Consider the following 18,165-nt stretch of genomic DNA (forward strand, 5'->3'; position numbering starts at 1 on the left):
TCAGAGTTCCAGAGTCAGGGCTCCCAACAAAAACAATCACACATGTGCATGTTTATATTAATGTCCAGGGGAACAAGACAAATCCTGGTCTGTTATATGTTTTTATATTCTTGTTCAGGAACAGAGTTAATGATTTGTATCTTGTACAGTCCTGGCTATTTTAAAAGCAAAATTATGCACGATAATTGTTACTCAAAAGGTTTGCATTAAAACTAGCACGAAATAAGCAATGGGTGTGTTCGGAGAGACGAAAAAAGTCTGTGGAAAAAGGGTAAGTGAGAAGGCTATACAGGGTACAGGGCCATACCAAATGTTACCAGAACTAGGGGTAGCGTCTTTGAAAGACCTTTCCTTATATATAATTAAAATGCATTATGTTTCCAGGATAGTTGATTTTCTACTGAGTAAAAAAAGATTCACAAGTATAGCACCGCAAATCTCATGTTAGAAAAGACTGCTAGCATGTTATCTGTTTTATACGTCATGGTTTCTATGCTCCTTGCCTGAGACACACACAGACTGGTGTATGCTAAACATCGGGAGTGAGACATTCTCCAAATTTCTGCAGGCGATCTATAGCACAAGTAATAAAGCAAGACTTTAAAAAAAAAAAATACAGGAAAAATGTATGTACACCCCATGCTGAGTGCACAAACATCCACAAGTCTATGATGCAGCATGCAGTCAAGTACTGTAACAATCTCATGTAGCACTCAGGACTTTAGTGAGGCAGTAAGCTGAAAATACCGACCCAATGTAAAACATACTCAGATAAGCATTAGTATATGTTTGCTTTAGCGATCACTGTGCTTCGAAAAAAGATTAACAATGCTGGCCAATCAGAGCGTGCAGCGCAAACCAGTTTGAACCGGCTGGGACTTGTTCTGCTGCAAACAAAACCCTCCCCCAACAAATGCCCTTTCGTCAATATCATCCTATTCCAAAATTACTGAACTGAAGAAAACACTATACTGAAGAGTTGGGGAAAGGCATTTCCCCTTTTCCCATTTTTAGGCTTTTTGAAGAATTAATTGCATGCTTATGTAGAAAATAAATGAGTTAATACTTCAACAGATAGTCTGTAATTAGATGGTATGTAATCAAAAATTTTGACAATCTGAACCAAATCTATAAGCTAGATTCAGAGAACTCATTAAATGACAAACACTCTAGCAACATAGTCATTTAATGCTCGTTTCCTTTTTTTATGCCAAAAAAAAAAAAATTATAATCTGGAGAACAAAAAAAAAAAAAAAAAAAACCTTTAATCTGTGAAGCACAGCACATTTATGAATGCAATAAAAGTTGCAGCATTTGTTTGGGCAGAACACAGAAGCAAATAATGTGGTACATTTATAAGATGAGGTTCCTTTAAAAGGCCCTCCTACATTCGACCATTTCACACAAGCAGCTTGACAGTGCAGTAACACAAAATGGCCACCAGCTTAGCAAGAGCCTTGGCAGTTGTTCAGTAAAAGTATGGACAAGCAGGCAAGAGATGGCAAGAATTCCCAATGATATGATTTTCTTTTACAACTTCAGGTTACCAATTCCTGAAATCAAGTACTTTCTTGTGGCCATTTGTCAGAATAAAATCTCACTTTTAATTTTTTTAATTTGTTTAAATTTTGTTTTCATGTGTATCTACTACCATCACCCTTTGAAACGGTGGTTGGGCTCTTTTTGCGTCGGCAAGAATACTAACCAGTTTGAGAGGTTTTTAGCATCCATTCCGAAATACTGTATTTTTGTCACATGTAAGATATGGGCAGGGGAAAACCAAGCACAAAAATCTCCCTGTTGTTCACATGTAACCAAACACAAGTTGCCTTAGGTTCAGTAATTCTGGTGTTTCTTAAATTCCACTAAAACATTTGTATGAGCTTCACGGGAGATGAAGGAACCAATAAGGGCTCACATTTAAAGCTGATTGGGTGACATTTCTGCTGATCCATCTTCAGTATTTTTTCCATTCCTTTTCACCACATCCTTTTGGTTGATTCTCCACTATGTTTTTAAAATACTTTCACTCCAGAAAATTATTAATTTGTCACATGCCCCAAGTTAAGGCTATTGAAAAACAATTCCATACTGGTTCACTAGCAAATTTGGAATGTTAGCACACAACCCATCTACGACTCAAAGGTTAGCTCTCCCATACAGCACCACAACTGCCAGCCAAGACACGACCACTTCCTGTGAGACACCTGAAGCCAGCCAGCTGTGGCATTCAAACTTCTTCTAATGGTAGACCCCAAGACCCTACTGCATGAAACTTTAACTGTTTAGTTACCACATTAACTACATACCCAGGACACTCTGCTTGGGTTCATAGTAGTATATAAATCATGCATGTTCATCCTAAAGCAACATAAAACCAAAGTAAATATTCCACAATCAAGATTTAGTAACCAGCAAAAAGTTACGGTCTGGACAGTTTTTGACCCCGTGGTTGTTGGCTTCTGCCCTTGAATGTGCTCACAACAAGAATGAATGTCTTTAAAAAAATTGCAGGATGCAGAATCTTGCACAATATCGCCAACCCTTAACCAACTTGCAAAAGAAACATCAGGACTCACTATTTTCACTCATTGTATTTACCATCCTGAAGTTAGTTCAGCATAATTGATAACGTGTGTCATGGGGGTATAGGTCATGTTTTGAAAGTATCAGATGAGCAGGGCATTGACTTGATCTTCAAAAATTATATTGAGCCAACAGGGAAGAATGAAGTCCGGAAAAAGTGGGAAAGCAGTTACTATAGAATGCAAATTTAAGGAACAAGGATTGTGGAGATGGTCATGTTATAATTTTAAATTCAAATTATCAATGAATTAACTTATGTTAAATAACCATGGAAAAATTTAAGTATCAAATGCATAACCATAGAGGTGATGCTTCTATATAAAGTATTCATTTTAACTTCAATTTTACTTTATTTGGAAGAGAGAAATACACTGCTACTAATTTCTGCGAATTGACTTTAGCACTTTATGCTGGGAATATTTCTAATGCCAAAGCTGTGAAGCCCTCTGCTTTTAATTGGTTGTTGATCTTTCTATATTAATATTTATCAAACTATGTACAGTTCTGTTCATAAAATAAAAAATAATAATAATAATAATAAAGATTCCTGTCATCTTTCAATATTTAATTTTTTTTACTTTCTATTGTTCAAAGCTTCTTCATTAATGGTTTGTTTAGTGTAGCTGCAAATATTTTTTATAATTTACATAGGTATTGTCAAACTAAAGTTTATCAGCTTGTAAATTTTTCACACTTTTTTCTAACCCACCATTGCTTTTTTTTAATCCAAACAGCAACTCTGTATTTAAATAACGGGCAAAAACAACAAAGAAGAATGAGCAAACTAATGACGCCTTTTGGCCAAATGACATCCCCGTACAATGTTGAAAATTTTGTTTTTCAAAAGGAACGTGTTTATTATTTAAATTAAAACTTTCAGACTACATGTTGTGCTTTCTTGTGTTGCATCTGACAGGGGGTACCCCTTTATTATACATATGAATATTGACTGATTAAGCAAGTATGAGACATTGTATGAATCAAAATTAAATTTTTGACACTGAAATTTGTATTAGGTGTACAGTGGAACCTCGGAGCTCGCGGCCTCAGCGCTCGCAAACTCGCATGATCGCGACTTTCATTCCAACCGGCGACTCTCATTCAGATCGGCTCGTGAGCAACTGTGAGCTGCTCAAAACGCTAGTTTTAACATTTCTAATCAAGGTTTATCTCATTAAAATTGTCTAATAATTAAGTGATATGGAGTGAAATAGTGTTATTTACTCCTTTAAATCGATTCCGTATAGTGTTCTTTGGGTTTTTACTGGGTTGGAAGGGGCGTATAAAAAGGTCGCGAAAATTCGGAACTCGCGACCGGTCTTGGTCCCTAACCCTCGCGAGCTCCGAGATTCCACTGTATATGGACAGTGCAATGTATACAAATGGGGATATTCTTGTGCAGGAGAATAAAACTTACCACAAGTTGATCTGGTTTGTGAATTTTGTGTTGGTCAAGAAGAGAATTCAATCACAGCATGTGATGGTAGATTCCTCCTGTGGGAGGAAGAAAAGAAGTGAGGATGCTACTTTTTGAACACACAAGAAATAAAATAATCTTTGTTTTTGAATGCTGCAAAGGAAAGAACCGATCTCACTGGGGTGCTTTTCTTCTTTAATTAAACGAAGTTTGACCAACAGCTTTTAAATCACATGATGCAAACAAGTTCCAGGTGCTTTTCCTGGTTAGTAAATTATTATAGCATTTTTTTCCCTTTGAAATTGTGTCCGAACGAACACAAACCATGAATTTGTTATAATGCACTAGGTTGTGGGAGAAAACTGAAAACGTGATTGCTTGATTACAATGACATAGTTATGTTTTTATTTCTTTTTCCCATTAATTAAAAAAACTCACCGCAACCCCAAACAACACCCCCCCCCACACACACACACACACACACACACACACACACACACACACACACACACACAGACACACACAAACACATACCCCACCCCCATGCAGACATTTTGCTCCATGCTTTCCTGCAGTAACACAAAATGGCCACCAGATTGGCACGCGAGAGAGGAACCGTTCCACAAAAAATATGCCTGCAGCAGCACTGGAAAAAAATCGGAACGACTAGCACTCGCTCTGTCTTTATATTGTTCCACGTAGCAGGAAGAAAAAATCCTAAAGCTTTGGTGAGGTTTACATTTTTCCCAGTCATCCTCTTTTTTGCACATCATTTCATATATCCTTAAATCAGAGCAATCTCACAGTTTTGCCACTTTTTTACATTAAACATATTTGTCTGATCCTGGCTGTGAGAATTTGCAAAGTTGCCATATAGTATCTCATTGGGGATTTTGGTATCAAATTCATAATTTACACTGATGGAGAAAAACAGTGAGATCAGTTTCCAAAAACATCCCATCACCACATCACAAAAAGGATATTTATCACCTATAAAAGTTAGATAACTTACAATGCTGGTTCATCTACTTAGTTCGGATTAAATCACTGAATTCCTGGAGAATTTACTTCAATTTTGCAGCGTATAGACCTACACAGAATAAACCACAATGTCTACATTTGTTTTAATTAGTAACTGCTAAGAAGTCTTACTCTACGTAAACCTGCGATGACCTGTACATGAGTCTCAAGGTCCGTTTGCACAGGTAGCTAGCTTATTAGCAAGATAACAACCAACAAATTGTCTGTACAAATGAAACACCTAGAAGCTAAAGAAAACTCCTTAATAAACCACAGTGCTCATTCTTAGAGAGAGCGAGAGAAAGACAAAAGACATTACCTTGGGTAAAAGTCGTTAATTAACTCTATTTTGATTTATTTTTTTAATGGCAGTTGCTTTTAAAAAAAAAACAGGAGGAAAATATATGGGCAAGGGACATCGATATTTGGAATGTACCATGTACCTTATACCATAGGTCAATAAAATCTCACCGTATGCCATTTCTACACAATGAAGCTGCTCTTGGCATATATGGTAAAGGATGTGGTTTAAGCATGGGAAATGAATAAACCACTATTTGGAAAAACACACACAAAAAAAAAAACTTACCAAATGGAAAAATGCAACTAGCATGGACCACACCTTGTTAATATCGCATAAAGCATTTAACAAGGACGAGAATAGGAGCTTAATATAAATAAACCCTAAAATCCTGTATGATTTCCTGTTTTCACATCCCCTTTTCACGTGTCACTTTAGTGTTTTCTGACCGAACACGAAAAACGTATTGTTACAACAATTTAGCAAGCACTACATTCTACATTCCTCCAAAAAACTGCATGATGTTATCTTTATTAATTATTAACAGTAAAGTCTTAGTACCGGCAGTGAAGAGAAATGTGTATGTTTAATTCAGCTTGAACAGCATTAGTTTTAGCTAAGCATGATCCTGACAGTATAGTGAGAGAAAATGAAGTGGAGAGGGGGATGGGCAGCTGTACTCGACTGTACCACTTTCTTCTGGAATGGGTGATAACCTTCGCTAAACATTGTGGAGCTACACTGCTTTGAACCTTTCTGTGAAAATATAGCTTAGGTATACTTTTTGTTTTATAAACAACAACTGGACAAGAAAACTCTTTCCTCTAAAAAACATTTTATTGTATATAATGTATACTATGGCACACATTTCAAAAAGGGCTATTCCATAAAACAACGAAATGAAAGGAATGTAAACTTACATAACTTTTTCACAAAAAAATATTATATTGGTAAAATGTAATTGCCATTGTGACCGTACCTGCATTTACATTAGGAGGCAACAATGCAAACAAATTTCAAATCTGCACCAGTTACACAACATTTATTATTAAAAAAAAGATAACCGACCGCAGAAAAGATTGATTTTCTCGATAAATTGCCTTTTTTTTGTTTGTTTAAGCCATAAATCAACCTCCCACACTCTTTAAACAGCAAGATGATCTTCGTAGAAATATAACATTTATAGTGAGTACTGCAGCATAGCCTATGCAATGTTTCTCCTTGAAATCCGCTTGTTTATTGCTTGAAGTGTCCAATGAAGTCAAAAAAGGGGCTGAGTTAAAGATAAGGATACATGTCACTGCATTCTTTGTTTTTATTGGCTAAATCTGGTGCAGTATTTACACTCGGTACAATGCAAAAGAAATCTACACAATATGTACAGTAGAAAGTTCTTCCAAATGCGGAATTGCCTCAGGCGAATCAGGAGATAAACCGGAGTCTGGCATCTAGTGGGGGGTCGCCTGAAGTCTTAATTCCTGCAGAACCTTTTAAATGACTTAAAGACACGTTTCGATGCTGAAATTACCACAAAACTCCTTGGACTCGAATGCATTGAGTTCCTCGTATACAGCGCCTTAAAGGCGCAGATGATGCCTTGATCTAAAGGCTGAATAAGGGACGTTGTGCTGGCTGGGGGGAACTCAATCTGTACTCCGTCGTAGGCTAAATCTAGTGGGTGGCCGCTAGCATTGTCAATGGTTAGTAAAACTTTGAAAAACAGCCTTTTTTTGCTGAGGTACTTTCTGGCTGCCAGGAAGAAACACTGGTGGAACAAGACACCAGGGGTTTTGTTAACCAGGCCTTAGAGTTGTGCGTTGTGCAAATTTTTATTATCCACGCACCGAGCTTTCGTAAACAGCATGACGGGTTCTTTGTCTCGGGTAAATATATGATACACTGAACAGTATTTTAAGTATACTTTTACTCCATTTTATAATTAATAATTATATTTTTATTAATAAATTACCTTATTTCAACATAAAACTCCATAAAAACAATTCACTATTAGTTTAGATTTTTTTAAGATAAATTGGGACCATTCACAAAACAAAATAGTTACCGTATATTTCGGAATATAAGACACTACTTTTTTCCCACGTTTTGAACCCCGCGGCCTAAACAACGAAGCGGCTAATTTATGAATTTTTCCTGGGGTTTTCCTGGTTTCACAAACTTCAAGCCAAAAAACTGAGCGACATAACATTAGACCAATGAAATTTCCGAACGGAAACAAAAAAACGCACCTCACCTGTGGTCTGAGCTGCACGGCATCGGGAGAAAAAACTTTTTTTTTAAACGCACGACGATGCCAAAAGATAAACTCCCGAGAACAATAGTTGTGAAAGGAAGGAGGAAGACAGTGAACAATGACTTACTTGGTCGGCTACTGTTTAGATACAAGCCGTTGTAACGCGTTGAGTCTGGGTCATGGGAGAGCTCGCTAACTCCAGCAACAGAAATCATATAAGCACAGACAGGTTTCCAGAACTCGTGCTTTTTTATTTTTCTTGGCAACAGCGTTACAGGTTAGTCAAAGAAACTTAGAAATTAACATCAGAAAATAATAAGGACATAATCCTCAGTCTTACACACACGCAGTAATACCGGTAGAATGCAGTGGCATGCTATTCCCAAAATACCCCTATGCTCCTAAAGGAAGCGCGACATATTTCACCCGTTACACTGTGTGTAACGTGTCTTTCGTTAAAGCCTGTGTAAAGTACATTAGTGTAGACACCTGCGGCTTATTTATGTTAAAAATAAAAATATTTTTAAAATTCAGTGGGCGTGGCTTATATATGGGTGCTCTTTATAGTCCGAAAATTACGGTATGTGCCAAATTGAAAATTGCGATAAAGTGGGGCCGCGAGATTCGAACAGCGATAAATCGAGGGACAACTGTATTCTGCGGAAAGAGGTCACTACGATTAGGGAATACCGTTGCCATGATTGGGTGGAAGATTGTTTAGGTAGGTAGTACATGCCACCTGAAGTTTCCTAGTGGAACATTGCCAAGAGCATCACACTGCCTCCTTCCCATAGTGCATCGTAGTGCCATCCCTTCCCAAGGTATCCAATGTAAAGGCACCTTGCCATCCATATTATGTAAAAGAAAAGAAAAGAAAAAAACGACCACCATCTTCAATTGCTTTAGTTCTGATGTGTTCTGATGTGCCCTTTTTGCAGTGGACAGGGTAGGCCTGAGAACTCAAGCAAGCTGTGATGTATTGTGTATTCTGACACCTTTTTGTCATAGCCACCGTTTGTACTAAAGCAGCTCTTTTGTAAGCTCAAACAAGTCCTTCCTTGGAAGACATTTGGCATATGGAAACAATGTATACCAGGAATACCGGACAAGGCCTCCTGTTTTGGAGAAGCACTGACCCAGTTGTGAAGCCATAAGAATTTGTCATTCGTCAAAGCTGCTCAGATCCTTATGCTTGCCCAGTTTTCCTGCTTCCAACACAATACTTTATAGGAAGTGACTGTTTACCTGCTGCGTAATATATCACCCTCCTTGACAGGTGCCACTGTAGAAATGTATCAATGTTGATCACCTGTCTATAGTGATAATGTTATAGCAGATCTGTGCACATTGGGAGTTCTTAACCGATTTGAGTAGTAATAATAATAATAAGTAATAAATAGAAGTAAAACATAAAGGTAAAAATTTTTTAACATCCCAAACACAAGCAACACAATGATATGTACAAATCACACTGCAGGCTATATACGCATTTTGGCTACCTTTATTTCTTATTTGAAATAGACATGTCACACCACACAACAGACAAAGTGAGAATGACATCACCAACTTGTTATTTGCTAGTCTGAAAGCAGGGTTAGCCAGGAATGCTGCTGTCATGCTTTGACAAGGTAACCTCTCTCGTTTTCCAAAATCTCAAGCACCACTACAAACATCGTACTGTCCCACAGGGAATAGATTTCAGCAGATATATTATTTTGTCAAAAATACTGTAAGATCCATGCAAGACTCACCAAGGTTATTCGGAAAAAGAATAGACAGTTGTAGTTTATTTTAAGACTTCATAGTATATATACAACACATAATGTGGTCCAATACATAAGTAACCATATTGGTCCTGAAAAGAAAGGAAAACACTGATTCTCCAACATACAGAAAAAAGGGGGCTCATGTAAGAAACATCACTGGGAGCAATCTGTTATTGTACGATATAAATGTCAATTGATTTTGAGATGTTAAAAGCAGCACAGCTTCACTGTGAAACTTGGTAAAGGATTTATGCAATCGAAGGCTACAAGTCAATTGTGTTGCTACGATATGTTCCCCTCTTCCCAAGCAGACATTTTACTTCACATTTTCCTGTAGTAACACAAAATGGCCACCAGCTCAGCTCGGTGGGAGAGAAACTGTTTCACTGAGCTATGCCTGCTCCAGTGCTGTAGCACTTTTAAACGTGTCTTTTAAACGTGTCTATTGCATTCTGTCTTTACATTATCTCACACAGCAAATATAATTTTTTTGAGGTGGGCTTTTTTTTTTTCAGTTTGTACCTATGTTTAAACCCTTTCCCTGGTTATATCCTATATCCCAAACACTTATCCCCTGCTGAACAACCAACGTTAACAAGTCAGAATCCTCTAAAAATGTCCTCTCTGCAGTGGTCACATGAGCATTATGTAATATAATTCTAAAGATGATGGCTGTGTTGCCCTAAACACCCCTAATCCTATCTAATACATTAACCCAGAAGGGTTAAATAAGATATAAGCCATAAAGGTAAAATATAAACAAATGAATGTATGAATATTCATCACAGTACACATAGCAATGTTTGGGATCACAGAGACAAGACTGGGAAATAATGAAGCATTCATTAAATAAATCCTGTTCTAGTAGTTTGCAGGACACTGATAAAGCTGGAGCTGCTTGCACATAGTTCTCTTCTTATATATAATCCATGGTAACACTTCAGTAGCTATTTATGGTCCATTTGCTAATAAAACATTGTGTAGGATCTAACTGTACGATCATCTAGTCCCCAAGAATGTAATCTGAGTCTATTGGAGAACCACAGCACAGCAGTGTTGCAATAATGATATAAATAGAAATATGCAGTAGAAAAATATCATTGTTTAGATATTTAAGTGTTGGCCAATCAAGAAGCTTTGCCTCAGTTCACCTCCAATTTTACCCCTCATATAGAGAAACTGGATTTATAGTTAATAATTATAACAATTCACCTGACAAAATAACCTAAACTACATTTTTATAAATAAAAAGCAAGGCAAATCTCACTACAAATACAATTTCTGAATGTTTCAAAATTGTAATAAAAAAAGACATTTGCTTAGGTTCAGAATACTATGGAAACTTTTGGTGTGTTAATATCCTTTTAAATCCACCCTTCCCCCCATGTCATATATCCTTTCCTGCAGTAACAAAAAATCACCACCAGCTTGGCCGACACGCCTAATGCGCAGAAACTGCACATGGAGAAATCTGCAGTTGCCTGATCATTTTCAGAATTATTTTTCATAGTGGTAGCAATCAAGTTTAGGTCTCCCATAATCCTGGGCTATAAAAAACTGATAAAGGAAAATTTTAATTCTTTTACAGTCTCCTACGTTTTATTTAATCCCCCTTGATCTATGAAAAAAACAGCTAAAGGACAGGTTTCACAGAGCTTGAAAAATAACCATTAATAGTTATTGTAATAGATGTACAATATTGGACATTGATGGAGTATATTACAGTAAACTGATTTTTAGGTAGACATGCAATATTTTGAAACTCAACACTTTATCTGCATTCGAAAAAAGCTTAAATATCACCAATAGCATCAAATATATATATAAATTATTCATATTCGGTAAGCATACATATGTGAATCGAGTGTTACATAGCACACGTCCACTTGTTTATTCTTGACTGCAAGGCACATATGGAACACTGATCTATCTTAATTAAATCTATCTTAAATGACATACATAACAACAAAGACCAGAAGTGCTAACCTTTGATCAAAAAATGGCCCTTGCTCCAATTAAATTCTAGCTACATTTAGACAGACAGAGCAAGAGTTTTGTGATCCTTAGCCACCAGGCATGCTGGGAGGCAGTAATGAATGTGTGCATACTCTATTTGCATAGTCTTTACCTTAAACACTGTATGGTCTGTTTAAGAATCTCTCTGCACAGCATTACGGTTTTATATATACATATACAAATCTGTGGTAAATCTGGAGAAAATCTGATTTTAGCTAAAAAAAAAATAGTTTTGTGCCCCTTTTTACAAAAGAAAAAAAAAGAGAAAGGTAATTCACTATATGGTTTTGAAAACCCACCCCTTTATACAGACAACAAGGCATGTACAAGACAATGCAGCACAGTCAACCTGTGCACTAGGGCCATGCACAGTTATGCCCCTCCCTTTAGTGAACACAGAGAATGCAGAGGAGTGAGTGGAAAATTACTGAAGAAGTAAGAATGGACCATACCATTTTACACAGGGGTGATATTTTTTCTTCTTTATACAAGATTAACTACATCAAAGAAATAAATTATATACACTACATTATATACACTGCACAAATATACTTCGTATTTTACTACACTTATATTCTTAAAAAATGTTGTCAAATGTACATTTTACAAAATAGACTTTGAAATGTACCAATGAGTCAAACAAAGAAATATGAGCTGTGATATGTAACTTTGAAAGAGCAAGAAACATGAAAAAAAAACAATGAGAACGTGGTACAACGCCCAGTCCCTGTGTTATTGTAATACATAAGCAGAAAAAACGAAAAAATACAGCAGGATAACAGGATCGAAGCACTGGAGCACTGTGAGGTGGTGGGGCATGTAGCACACAAGCACACACTAGCTTATCTGTACTATACATTTATTTCATTACTTCACACTAAAAAAATTTTTAAAAAGAAAAAAGCATGGAATAATCATTTAAAAATCCAGAGCCATTATAAATGCGATATATAGGTAGTCATGCATTCATTACTTGCCTTTTGTGTATCATTCAAAAATACCCTCTTACAAATAAAAAAAATGATAGGACCAAATATCATTCGACTCTCTTCAAGTACCAACAGCAGTCATCAGCTCTTTGACCATTAGCCCCACGTGAAGAGTACAAAAAGTCCACACTACCTCAGTCTTTATAGGTTTTTGGAGGATTGGGCAATTTACCATAAGTCTTCCAGAAGTCTTTTTGGGGTGACCAAAATTTACTAAGCTTTAGTCAGGGGTGGCACTGGAAACCATTGCCATTACATAGCCATACCCCTGGATAAGTGTTGAAATTGTTTGGGACCAGCAAACACCTAGACCGTCTTGCCCTAACTGCAGCATAATGCTGATGGCAAAATGTAAGAACCACCTCTCACACTATGGAAATACGAATATCCTTTCTTTGATGCTGCAGAGCCCTCTAAGAATAGTAAATAAAAAAGGTTTTCTATAGGAGAAACAAAAATGCGCCTAAGGCATGGCCTCTCATTCCCCTATAGAAAAACACAAGAGCGAAATGCAGTGGCGCTGGCAATAGGCACTGCTCAAATGCGAAAGTTCTTTGTGGTAACACCTAATGAATAAAGGACTCGAACAAACTTAGTACCGCTGCCTTGCATACAGTGACAAACTCTGAAGAACAGTGGTGCTGTATAATTCTCTAAACTTAAGGTCTCCCAGGGCCCTGAGTATACTGAGAGCACATATTCTGGGAGTTGCTGGAAGTCAGCAGCACCAGCACTGAAAGGGAGGCAGATTGGAAATATTTGCAGGTGGAAACTTAACCACCTAACAATTGATCAGAACCCTAAAGCACGTTACCCAAACAAGTGACTGGGTTTTTCCCCTAACAAACCTAATGCATCAAAGAGCTCTGTGCTTGTTTTAGAGCACACTAAAGCTGTGGCCATATAAATATATATATATATATATATATATATATATATATATATATATATTTATATATATATATATATATATATATATATAATAATATATAAAAACTCTCAAATGCAGAAACCTTAGGGCTCAGTGTTTCTTAAAAAATGACTAGTGGCCTCACTCCTGAAGAGGCCTTTGGCACAAAGGTTGTACTACACAAAAGTGAGATCCTTTCTTAAAACACAAGGTTAACAGCAGGATACTGTTAGCTGCACATGTCTGCAGTCACATTTTTCCATTTAGTAGTGTCTTAAAAATTGCTACTAGAGAGAACTGCAGAACTGCACAATACAGGCCATGTTTGTGCCCCCAAAACAACCAAGCTGATGCAGGTTGTACCCAAAATTCCAGAGCAAGCTTCTTTGAAGTCAGAGGACATTTCTGAAGATACATCTACGTCATTTGGCAGATGCCCTTTTCCAGAGCAATGTACAATTGAGCAGTTGAGGGTTAAGGACCTTGCTCAGTCAGTGACACCTTGGTGGTGCTGGGATTTGAACTTGAACCATTCCGATCCAGAGTCCAATGCCTTAACCTCTAATCTACTACCACCACCACATGGTTAAACTGAGCTGGTTTTGCCCCTCCAATTTAAATATTGTAGCTTCACAACATCAGATCGTTGGCAAGAGACCACATTGAATCCACATTTTACTTGATATTATCACAGGAGTCGATGTACCAGATCAACCCTGGTCTTTGGGTTTGTTTTAGCATCCAGAGTGTTTACAAAGTGTGTGCATGTTGTCTTAGTGCCACTCCAATACAAGGGTGTACTTTCTTCTCCTGGGTGACAAGTGCCCTGACCTCAGGTTATGTAGAAAATCACAAGAAGGGACTGTGAGGTATCATGTGCAAGACTTCAGTTGACTGAATTGTAAATGCAGTCCACAAATTGTAAAAAAGCAGAGATGTTGGAAGCAACAACCAAAGAAGACTCAAGAGACTCAAAGCACTTTTGTATGTCGCTCTGAATAAGGGCGTCTGCTAAATGCCGCAAATGTAAATGTAAGAAAAGCTGACAATACTGCACATCAAGACCTTTCAATCCTGGTTAAATTCTCGATGTCTGTCAGCCATATCACAAAGACTTGAGTCAGTTATCATTCCAAAGGTACACATGCTATAAGGTGTTGGACCACTGCAAAGAAAACCAAAGGTCTCCCAGCAGTAGTTGCTGAGGTGGATGAACAAGCTCTCAAAGTGGACTGATGTACCTCAAAGAACTTGCAGCAGGTCTTACCTGAGGATTAGCAATAGGTGTTTCAAATTTAGAAAATGTAAAGCAGAACACCAGATAATAAAATTTACTCAATATCCAATGCGATTCACAGACCGAGCGGAGGTACAGGCTTTGGGTCAGAATGTGTTGGTTGGCACAATCTACTGAGGTATACATTTTTAAATACGTCTACAGCAAATCCAGCAAACTATGCAATCAGCAGTAGCCCCAATCTGTCTGAACAGACTATGGTTTAACCTGTTGTTCATTTGCTACCCATCAGAACAGATATGCTGTCCCAGATGTAAGGGTTACAGTGGCACAGTATACTATGTACCTTAAGACTCCATCTGGGTACGTTCACAGGTGGTCATTTTGTATTGTCAGTCAGTGTTGTCAGCTTGTATATTTAAGGCAAAATTTAGATGTGCATAAAGGTGACCATTAGCTGGCAGGTTTCAGCTCCACGACTTGTGTGTTTTGGGGAGCACCATAAAGGAGTTCTGTGCTCTAAACACAGGTAAGCTTAGTATTCCCGATTTTTAGGAATACCTGAACATACAGCAAAGGGATTCTTTCTACACTAAACGACATTCAAAATTGAGTAAAGAAAGTATCACTTGCTGACAAGTGTTACAAGGCAACATGACAACATCAGCTCTAGGTACGCATTTTAAAAACTGATTGTTGCTTCATCACACCCTATGTCCTCTATCCAGAACATGAGTGATTGTCCTCCTCAATAAATAAAAGCATTTATGAGGCACCCCTACCAGGATATGTTAGAAACCTCTGGAACGGTTTTGATATATGGACTCCGATAGTTCTACAGGAAACGGCTCAGGAGGTCTGGAACATTTGTACTATGGACTGTTACAACTGTGATTGTGGTTTTATTACTGAGTTTAGGACTGCCAGGCCACCTGGGTCACTTATGTTGACAAGCAAGGACCTTTTACAGTATACAAGTTGGGGTCATGCTCAGTAGGCAACAACTTCTCTACTGGTGCTATGCACGGATAAATGCACATGGGAATACTCAACTAAAAACACTAAGTGATTAACTATGCTAACTCCACTAGGTAATTACCTCTATAACTGCTTACAGAAACTTGGTTAAATATGACAATTTATATAATAAGACGTAACATTTTCAATATTATTATCGTGGAAACTGCTGCCAGTCTATCTTGTACAGATTTGAAATAATATATGGATTAAATATAGCTCTAAACTGAAGCCATTCAGACCTTCGGCACCCAGTTTGCTGTAACTAATGCCTTACTCAAAGGTAACTGGTTCCACCTACTAGGCCACTTGCCCTTCCATCACAGTTTATTCCAAATTAGCCAAGTCACACACCCAAGGTTTAAAGAATATGGTACAACCCATAACAATCTATAAAAAGCAAATACTGCTATGATTTACTTTACTATATTGCTACTAAGGTATGTGACCTTTTAACCATTTGCGTAATGCTAGGCTTACGCGTTACAAGTTATATATTTTTTATTACTTAATAAAACGCTATATATTTAAATATAGTTTGTTCTAAAATTGAACGGGTAGAATCTAATCGTTTAGCTGTTCAAACTTTCCCAGTGGATGTGTTTTGTTTTGTTTTTTTACTTTTTGCCAAATTTTTATTCGCCATTGTCGTAGCTGCCACTAGCTGCCTTCTTAGCTGGATGTCCAAAGGCCTTAACAGGATGGCAGCTTGTTTCAAGGGGGCAGCACCTTAACAGGGTGTTAAAACTAGTCTTAATAGGATCGCTTAATTTGCTCATGATGTCATTTAATTAGAGCACAGTAATTATGTGCTCTTGCACAAAACGCAACCATGTTAAGTTTAATTCTTTAAATTATAGATATTATAAATAATTGTGCTTTGTATTTAATTAATACAAATTGCAGGTTTGATCAATTCTATGCAGAAACAAATATGAATTATTTTGCAATTAAAAATATATACACACGTTGATGTTAAAATTAACATTTAAGACAATATAAATGTGTACTAGTGTTGTGCATTAATGTAATCTCATGAGCAGAGCACCTTTCTTAAAAAAGCAACAGGGTTAAAAGCAAAAGTAACTGGTTAAAAGTCTGCAATGGATCACGGTTTTTGTGAAACCGGTTTAGTGTTAATAAAAAAATGCAGGCCAGACACGTGCAAAACCGAGTTAGTAAAGTGTAAAATAAAACTCACCCAGTGTTTTTAGACCGGCGATGCGCGTGTACTTTCACCGGTACGTCCAGAATGCATGAGTAAAGCGCCGGTCTTTGCTTTGGTATTGTTTGAATGCACTAATTCACTTTCCTAATTTGAAAGTGCCAGGCTTACAGCGTGACTAGTCAACGCGTAGGGGTGACGGAATTGCATACAGTCACACAAACACACACAAGTGGAATGACTGTAGACGATAGGAGTGTGTTGTGCTGTGTGTGTGTTGTTGTGTGTGTGTGTGCGCGCATGTGCCTCAGTGTGTGCGGCCGCCGTGAAACACTGTAGTCTCGAGCGCTCTTCCTTTTCTCACTCGCGCGCGCGCGCGGCGTTACAAAGCCGAAAAGGGGGGGGGGGAGACTGTGGAAAAAGACAACACAGAGAAGACGACCACCTCCTACCTGCTGTCGAAAAGCTAGCAGAAAAATAAATAAATAAAAGGCAAAGAACAACCCACAGTAGTACGGATAGGTCGAGGAATCTCAATGGTACAATTTGCACGCGCAAGCCATTCAGATTTATGTCGTACCAAAGCGTGCGCCAGTAAAACCATTTCGTAATATTTACACGTTTGCACAAATCGTACGCCGTAGTTCATATTTGCAACCGCGATAAACATTTTAGTTACTGTTTATAGTAATTGTTGTTACTAGTAATTATAATGCAATATAATAATAATATATTTGCATTTTTTTTCACATACTTATTAACATTTATGCTCATATGGGCCTCGTTTTTTTGACTAAAGCCTGTGCAAGAACGACTTTCCTGGGATCGTTCCTCTGTGCACGACCCTTCCCCCACATTCCCCTCCTCCTCCTCTCAAACAACATGACCACATGCAGGGGGGGAAGTGCCATACTGGAGCTATAGGATACATGTGGTCACCATCCTCAATATCATCATCATCATCAAATATTTGGGAATGGGAGCTGTGAAACTGAAATGAGAAATAGATTTGAGAGCTCGTAGGTTAAAAATCCTGCAAATACAAAACTGATATACAAAAATAGCATTGTAATGAGAAAAAAAGGAGGAAAGGGAAACGTGAGAAGATGTGGAGAGAGAGGGGGAAGGGAGGTGGGCGGAGCCTATGCATGCATATATATATATATATATATATATATATATATATATATATATATATATATATATATATATGTGTGTGTGTGTGTGTGTGTGTGTGTGTGTGTAAGCATGTTAATAACACATTAACATAGATTCATTTTAACGGCAACTATTTTGCAGCATGCATTTCTGTTTGACCATTTTTATTAAACCTTCAATGTAACACACGTTTATTCACGACGTCCTTTCTTTACTCAGATATATATGAAAAAACAGTGTGCATAAAGCATCCATATTTGTCCATGTTGATTAAAGTATTAAACGCTTGAAAAGTATTCATTTAAGGCGTATTTAAAACATAAAAGTGTGCG

General features: G+C 37.5%; 1 protein-coding gene across 14 annotated transcripts in view; it reads right to left on the reverse strand.

Moving 5' to 3' along the window:
- The window catches only part of atf7ip (activating transcription factor 7 interacting protein), a 45,520-nt gene extending 28,050 nt beyond the window's left edge, over positions 1-17,470 (reverse strand). For 2 of the 14 annotated variants that reach the window (XR_014530501.1, XR_014530507.1), the window contains exons 1-2: positions 16,712-17,050; positions 4,004-4,080 (exon numbers count right to left, since the gene is read on the reverse strand). The gene's annotated coding sequence lies outside the window, so the exon portion shown is untranslated. Of the gene's footprint in view, positions 1-4,003; positions 4,081-16,711 lie in introns of all 14 variants that reach the window. The other 12 variants (XR_014530495.1, XR_014530496.1, XR_014530497.1 and 9 more) reach the window with 12 other exon arrangements.
- Between the last annotated feature and the right edge of the window lie 695 nt (positions 17,471-18,165).

The sequence above is a fragment of the Silurus aristotelis genome (genome assembly GCF_946808225.1).
Source record: "Silurus aristotelis genome assembly, chromosome: 20".
In the NCBI taxonomy this organism is placed as follows: Eukaryota; Metazoa; Chordata; class Actinopteri; order Siluriformes; family Siluridae; genus Silurus; species Silurus aristotelis.